Source organism: Diabrotica undecimpunctata, chromosome 9, assembly GCF_040954645.1.
Source record: "Diabrotica undecimpunctata isolate CICGRU chromosome 9, icDiaUnde3, whole genome shotgun sequence".
In the NCBI taxonomy this organism is placed as follows: domain Eukaryota; kingdom Metazoa; phylum Arthropoda; class Insecta; order Coleoptera; family Chrysomelidae; genus Diabrotica; species Diabrotica undecimpunctata.
Genome location: NC_092811.1, coordinates 91,447,964 through 91,455,817, shown reverse-complemented (window position 1 = coordinate 91,455,817; position 7,854 = coordinate 91,447,964).

Here is a 7,854-nt window from a genome sequence, read left to right as displayed (position 1 = left end):
TATAAAAAAAGCTTACAAGGATGTCAAATTTCTTGTAAAATTGGTACCTATAGTAAATTTATAATGAAGATATCCAAAAGGATTAAAAATTTTGTTTCAAAACGTTTTCGGTCTTACCTATTAGACCAGCCATACTCACTACACGGCCCGTGGGCCGCATGCGGCCCTCGTAGAGATTTTTCGCGGCCCTCAGACTGCTAGGAAGTAAAACAAAATTTGCGAATTATAATATGTTTCAATTTATGTATTTAATCAGATTACATTAGTGTAGAGCGGTGCCATGCATTGAACCGCATTTCGTATTAGTCATCTTTACCCCCAGCACAGTGGCACAAATAAATAGACCCTAAAAACATTTACCATTTTAATTTCATAGGAAATTAGGCGACAGGGTAGGATTTGCACGTGCTAATGATGTCGAGTATTTCCAATAAACATATATGACAATAGTCATTTGGTAAATTTGGTGAAAATTTCAGCTGTGTTATGAAAACACTTGTAAAGATTGTGAATGTCATAAGATCAAATGAACTAAACCATAGAGAGTTTCAAGAATTTTTGAAAGAACTTATGTCGCAATATTATGGGGACATTCTTTACCACACAGAAGTGAGATGGCTGAGTAAGGGTAAAGTTTTGGAACGTTTCTTCAGTATTCGACATGAGATTACTCTGTTTTTGGCTACAAAGAATAAAGAGTTTCCTGATATTCATCATTTTAGTTGGTGGCTTAAAGTAGCGCTTCTCTCTGATACAATGAGCATTATGGACGAAAAATTGACCAAATTGCAAGGAGACTACAATAACATTGTAACGAAAATGATGAGTATTGTGTTTTCACTGGAGCAGAAGTTGAATATATATATTGAAGAATTGTCAAATGAAGATTATTCCAGCTTTCCTTCCGTTAAAGCACTGTCTGATGAAAATCTAGATAAAAGTCAAGAGCTTTCTGACCTACTGAAGCTATTAGCAGACCTAAAGGATGAAATATCTGTGAGGTTTAGTGACTTCAGGAAGTTCCAAGAACCATTTCGCTTGGTGGAAAATCCATGAGCAATAACAACAGCAAATGTAGATCATCTTTCTATTTTTGGATACGAAGCTAGGGATTTAAAAAATGAGTTAATTGATCTTCAGAATGATACAGAGCTCAAAAGTATTTTTGAAGAAAAAAAGAAGGAAAAAGCTCACTATAAGTTTTGGGAAGCAGTTGAAAATGACAGTTCCTAACTTCATTGACTGTGCTCAGAAGATTTTGTGTATTTTTGCATCTACATATGTCTGTGAATCTACATTCAGTAAGCTGAAGTTTATAAAAAACAAGTACAGATCTAGGCCAACTAGTGAGAAAGTTGAAAACATTTTGAGAATTTTAGTTTCTTCCCAACCTGCTAACATAGATGCCATTCTAGAGAAAAGTGAAAGATTTCACCCCTCGACTTCAAAGAATTAACAACTTCAGGAATTGACATTCCTGGAGTCAAGTAAAAGACATTTTCCTACTTTTTACATGCAAAACAGTCCATAGAATTTATAATTATATAGTCCATATAATTTATAATTATATTGTTTTTACGTAACTTGTAATAAACTTATGTTATAGTCAACTAGTTTTAAAGTTATTTGATACCACCACTTGTACTTGCGGCCCTGAGGAAAATTTCATTCAAACTATTAGGCTCTCAAAGAAATTCTAGTGAGGATCCCTGTATTAGACCATTATCAGTGATACTTGAACATTTGCAAAAGTCCACTTTTTAAAAACTTTTAATTTTTAACTATTTAGTTGTGTTATTTTAATATAAAATTGTAGTTGTCTGGTAACTTTGGTATGACCCAGACGTGGTCATAATTTTTGAGTAAGGGTTAAGTATGTTCCATTTTAATTAAAATCCATAATCACCGACATTATGTCATAAAATTTTAAGTTCAAATAATATTTTATACCTATGTAAATCAAAAATTTTGAAAGTGACTTTTTGCAAAAGTTCAAGTAGGTATTATCCTATTGATGATGATTGATAAGACCGAAAACGACTTGAAAAAACTTTTGTAAACCTTTTGAATATTTTCATTATTAATTTAACCTAGATTAAGTACAAACATAGGTGTGTTTAGGATTTTTTTCATGCAGGTGCTCAGGCCGTAAATCCTAGTTTAGTCATTAAAATTTTTTATTAATGATTTTTTTAATATTAAGTCATTGATTTGATAATTCTTTTTCTTTTTTTATTTTCATAAGAATAATTAACAAAAAATTGTATCAGAAGCCAAAATATTTCTAAAAAATAAAGTCAAAAAGAGCTGAATTGATTTGTGCTCAAAGTTAAATAAAAATAAGCCATCAGCAAGTTTATAGAATCAATCTAGAAAAATAAAAAGAAAACCAATTTCTACCATAAAATGTTTTGACGATTCCTTAGAATAACAATTTTTTAACCAAATTGCTTCACCATCTGTAAAAAATTGCAAAACTCGTACTTATTCTTTCAATAAGCAATATCATTTTTGTTGTAACCTTTTGATTCCTCCAGATTTGGATTTTTTTTAAAATCGAAGTAGTGTTAGTCCAGGTTTAGATAATATATGAAATATCCAGTGTTATTGTCTTCCCAAAAGTGCCAAAACTTTACTATTGGAAATATTTAATGATATAATCATTAATAATTCAGTAATACCTCAATTTCAAGATATTATCATTATCCCATACTCAAACAAGGGAAAGATCCTAATTCCGTTAATTCATGCAGACCTATCTTACTTATATCTTGTATACTGAAAACTTTGGTGAATAGATAAAAAGAAGTTACTTCCAAATTTACAGTTTGAATACAGAAAAGGTTACGGTATCATAGACGCATTTGCCACATTATTAACGGACATTTAAAACTCCTTTTTAAGTAATATTTATTTACCGACAATAGTATTAGATATAGAAGAAACATATTATGATAGTGTTCGTCTCGATATTTTAATGAAAAAATTAATCAACAATTTTCATATACCACCACAATTGGTTATATACTATTTTTCAATTTTCTTCCTGCAGAAAAATTTATCTGAGAACAAACAATAATAAACTTATGTCATTTTTATAATAAACAGGGACTACCACAGGGATCGGTTTTAAGCCCTCTATTATTTAATATCTGTACTGCAGATTTACATAACTTCTTCTTATGGTGCCTATCCGTTACGGATCTTGGACACTAACATGGCTATTCTGACTTTGTTGACTACTGCCCTGAAAAGTCCGGTAGTGGTTAAGTTAAACCATTTTCGCAGGTTATGCAGCCAGGATGTTCTTCTTCGTCCTGGACCTCTTTTCCCATGCACTTTACCTTGAAGTATGGTCCGAAGTAGGTCATATCGTTGTTCATTGCGCATTACATAGCCCAGGTATTCTAGTTGGCGACGTTTTATGGTTACGACTAGTTCTCGCTCTTTACCCATTCTATGTAGTACTTCTTCGTTGGCAACTCTGTCTATCCAAGAAATCCTCAACATGAGTCTATAGCACCACATCTCAATTGCTTCGAGTCTCTTCAGTGATGCTTCAGTTAAGGTCCATGACTCCACGCCATATAAAAGAACGGAGAATACGTAGCATTTTAGTAAACGAACTTTTATTTCCAATTTCATATCGTAGCTGTTAAAGATTTTTTTCATTTTGACGAAAGCTGATCTTGAGTTCTTGATCCTTATCTTAATTTCCGTCGATTGGTTCCATTGTTCATTTAAGTTTGCACCCAGATAACAAAAGTTGGTGATTTATGTTATAGGTTGTTGGTTAACTAGTAATTGACCAGGTGGTATCCTATCTTTGGTTATAACCATGTATTTGGGTTTTTGATGTTAAAATCAAGCCCAAACCTGCTACTTACTTCTGCCACCCTGGAGACAAGTGTCTGCAGACCTTCAAGACTGTCTGCAAAAATGACAGTATTATCAGCGTATCTTATGTTGTTCAATCGTTCTCCGTTTATAAGAATTCTCTCGTCTATGTCCGTTAGCGCTAGTTTCATAATGTGCTCTGAATATGTATTGAACAATAATGGAGACAATATACATCCCTTTCGCACACCTCTTTTTATCTTTATGTCGTCTGTTAACTGATCCCCAACTCTAACAGCTGCAGTTTGTTCGTAATAGATATTGTTTATTATACGGCGATCTCTGCTGTCTAGACCAATTGAATTTAATATTTTCATCAGTTCGTCATGTTTTATTCTATTAAACGCTTTCTGGTAATCAACAAAACACACATATACATCACAATTCACGTCTCTACATCTTTGAAAGAGAACTTGTATTGCAAAAAGTGCCTCTCGCGTACCCAATGCTTCCCTGAAACCGAATTGTGTGTTTGTCATGTGTTCTTCACACTTTTTATATATTCTTTTATGTATAATTTTTAAAAAAGTTTTCAGGAGATTTTGAAAAAAATATCAGTTTTAAAATAATACAGTATGCTAATGACTTTCTTATGTATTCGTCCTCAAAAAAATACGATAATTGTAGAAATCAAGTATTAGTATCTGTACTCGACACAATATTCCAAAACTAAATCAGATAATCTGGAATATGTTGCCTATGTGAGTCCATTGCAAATAGGTAAAAAGAAGTAAGAATAAGACTTACTCACAATCAATTTATTCTACCACCAATGACCGGTGATATATTTGACTGAGTTATCTCACCCGACGAGCCATCTCTCCCGGACTTACTCTACATGTATTATTTTTTTATTCGTTATTAAATTTTTCTTACATAATTTAATTTATTCCTGCCACCACAATTTTTATAATCAAAAGAGATTTTAAAACATTAGTGTGATTTCTGTGACAATTAATTAAATAGGGATGAGTTCCGAAATAAATTTTACGTTTGTCTTACAGGGAAATAGCCACAACATAATTTGATGTGAAAAGGCGGGCACATTGTATTCTATTAATAAATTTCTATCCTTCAGATAACTATCTGTCAGATAGGACAATATTTATCTGGACGTGAAAAGACTGGTCCTTTCATGCAAGAAGTTTATTATTTTAAAAATTTAATTTTTAATTTTTTGTGAATTCGGAGCAAATTTTGTGATCGGTAAAAAATATAATACAAAACTCGAGCTTTTCCAACAAATAAATCCTTTTTCTTCTTCTTCTTCCTACTTTATAAATAGGCTTAATGCCTGTTTTACTTCGGTTTTTAGCCTCAATTGACGTTGTCTGACCATCTTTTCCTCGGTCGTCCCAATGATCTTCCATTTGGCGATTTGTCTCTTGCTATTCGCACTATTCTATTTTCTGTCATTCTTTCGATGTGTTGATTCCATTCCACTTTTCTTCTTTTGGTCCACGCGTTTATTTCCTCTATATCACATCTCGCTCGTATTTCCTCACTTCTTACTCTGTCTCTTAGAGTTTGGTTTGTTATTTTTCGTAAGACTTTCATTTCTGTTGTTTCCAGTAATCTTTGTGTTTTCGCCGTATCTGCTCTTGTTTCCGCTGTGTACGTGTCTTGTTGTTGATTTATATATCCTGGTTTTCGTTTCCGTCGTGAGGTATTTGTTTCTCCAGATTGTGTTGTTGAGACAACCTGCTGCTCTGTTTGCCATGTTCACTTGTTTTTGTACTTCTTCTTCCACTTTTCCGTAGCTTGACAGTTTTATTCCCAAGTATTCAGTTTCCAACACTTGCTCTATTATTTTGTTATTTACGACTAGTTTACATCGTCTAGGTTCCGCTGATATCACTATCGTTTTAGTTTTCTCTGTTGAGATCTCCATGTTGTATATGAGCGCCGTATCTTCGAATTCTTTAATTAATCTTTGTAGGTCATCTTCATTTTCGGCTGTTATTAAGGCATCGTCGGCGTAGCATATTATCCTTATTTCCTTTTCTCTCCATTCTATATCCTTTTCTTTTTAACTTTCTTTATGATTTCATCCATTATCAGATTAAATATTAATGGGCTTAGCGAATCTCCTTGTCTAATGCCAGTTTCATATTTGATAGGTTGCGATAGTTTTCCTGTACATCTTACCATAGCTATGTTATCTTTATATATATTCTCAATGGTTTTTACTAAATCCAGTGATATTCCCTTTTCATATAATAAATGTATCGCGTCCCGAATTCTCACTCTATCAAACGCTTTCTTCAAATCTATCAGACACATATATGCTGGTTTGTTGTATTCCAGCGACTTTTCTTTAATTTGTCTTATTACAAAATCTGCATCCGTGCATGATCTTCCTGTCCGAAATCCTTGCTGTTCTTGCAGAGATATTGGTTCGTTTATTTTTGTCGGTATTATTCTTGTTGTCAATTTGAGTGTTGTATTATTTATTATTTTATTAATAAGAAGTTGCAGTTGTTGTACAAGGTGATCACCTCCATATTTTATTTTCATTTTAAGAGTTCATTTGGTATTTAATCTTCTCCTGGTGACTTTCTGTTTTTTTAATTTGTTTATTCCTTCTTTTACATCGTTTTGGGAGATTTCGGTCTTTTCCTCAGTTATTATATTTGGCGTTTCTGGTAAAGGTTCTTCGTTTTGTTTTTTAAACATTTCTGTCAGGGAGGCCACCCATGTATCCTCTTGTATGTGTTCTATTTCAACTAGTTCTTTCATTTCGCTTCTTTGTTGTCTTATGAAGCGATATGCTTGTTTCTGTTGTCCAAAGAAATCCATCTCTAGTCCTTTTGTGAATCTTTCGCAGTAATCTGTTTTTGTTTTTCTTACCATTTGATGAGTTTCAGTTCTTATTCTTTTATATTCTTCATATGATTCATTCGTTTTTTCTGACTTATATTTTAGGAAAGCTTTCTTTTTTTTTGGTGACATTTTTGTTTAACCTCTAGTGTAAACCATGGTGTTTTCGTTGACCACTTTTTGTTTATTATTTTCGTTCCAAGGGCTTCTCGGGCAGCATCTAGAATATTTTTCTTAAGTTTTCTCCAGCTAGTGTCTACATTACTTTCATTTTCGATATTCTCCATTTGTATTTTCGGTTCTAGCCTTTTTTGATATAATGATTTTATGGAGTCATCTCTATTTTTATTATTTCCTCTGCATTGGTTTGTTTAAGCTTCTCTTTCCATCTTTCATTGAATCTAATTTTACCAAGTACCAAATAGTGATCGCTTCCCACATTGGGTGACGTCAAACTTTTCACATCCACTATCTGTTTATGGTGAATATTTCTGTTTGTGACCACATAATCTATCATTGATCTATGTCCTCTTTTCAACAAATAAATCCCAAACTAGAATTACACTGGTTTTTGTACGTAGATCGATTTTATAAGACGACTTTACGCAAAAGTTCAGCGATTCTAAAAAATTGACTTATTTTTTGTAAAAGTTGTACAACAAACTAAAAGTTGTCGTCCTAGCCTTAATTAGGAGGAAACCAGAACAAATACTGTACTGTACAACAACTGTAGATGGCAATGGATTGGATCTCCCGTTGCATAGTGACGGGCAAAATCACTAGTTTATAATACGTTGCACTAGATCCATCCAGATAAATAATATCGTTTTTATCTTCGTAATATATTTTAATTAAAGTTAGTTGTAAAATTAACCAGAATTATTTTTGCGATAATTAAGCTCCTATATAAAACACCCTATCTAAAGCTCATAAAAGAACAGTTTGCTGGTGGATAAATTGGGACATAAAAGTTTGCGCATGGTTTTGTACTCAAAACTTTTATTTACCTTTGTACCTCCACAATAGCATCAACAAATTAATGAATTCGTGTTATTTTGCAAGTTAAGTGCGCATCATCATTGAAAAATGAATTTAAACGAAATTGGTCATTTTGGAACTTCTTTATAAGTACGACAT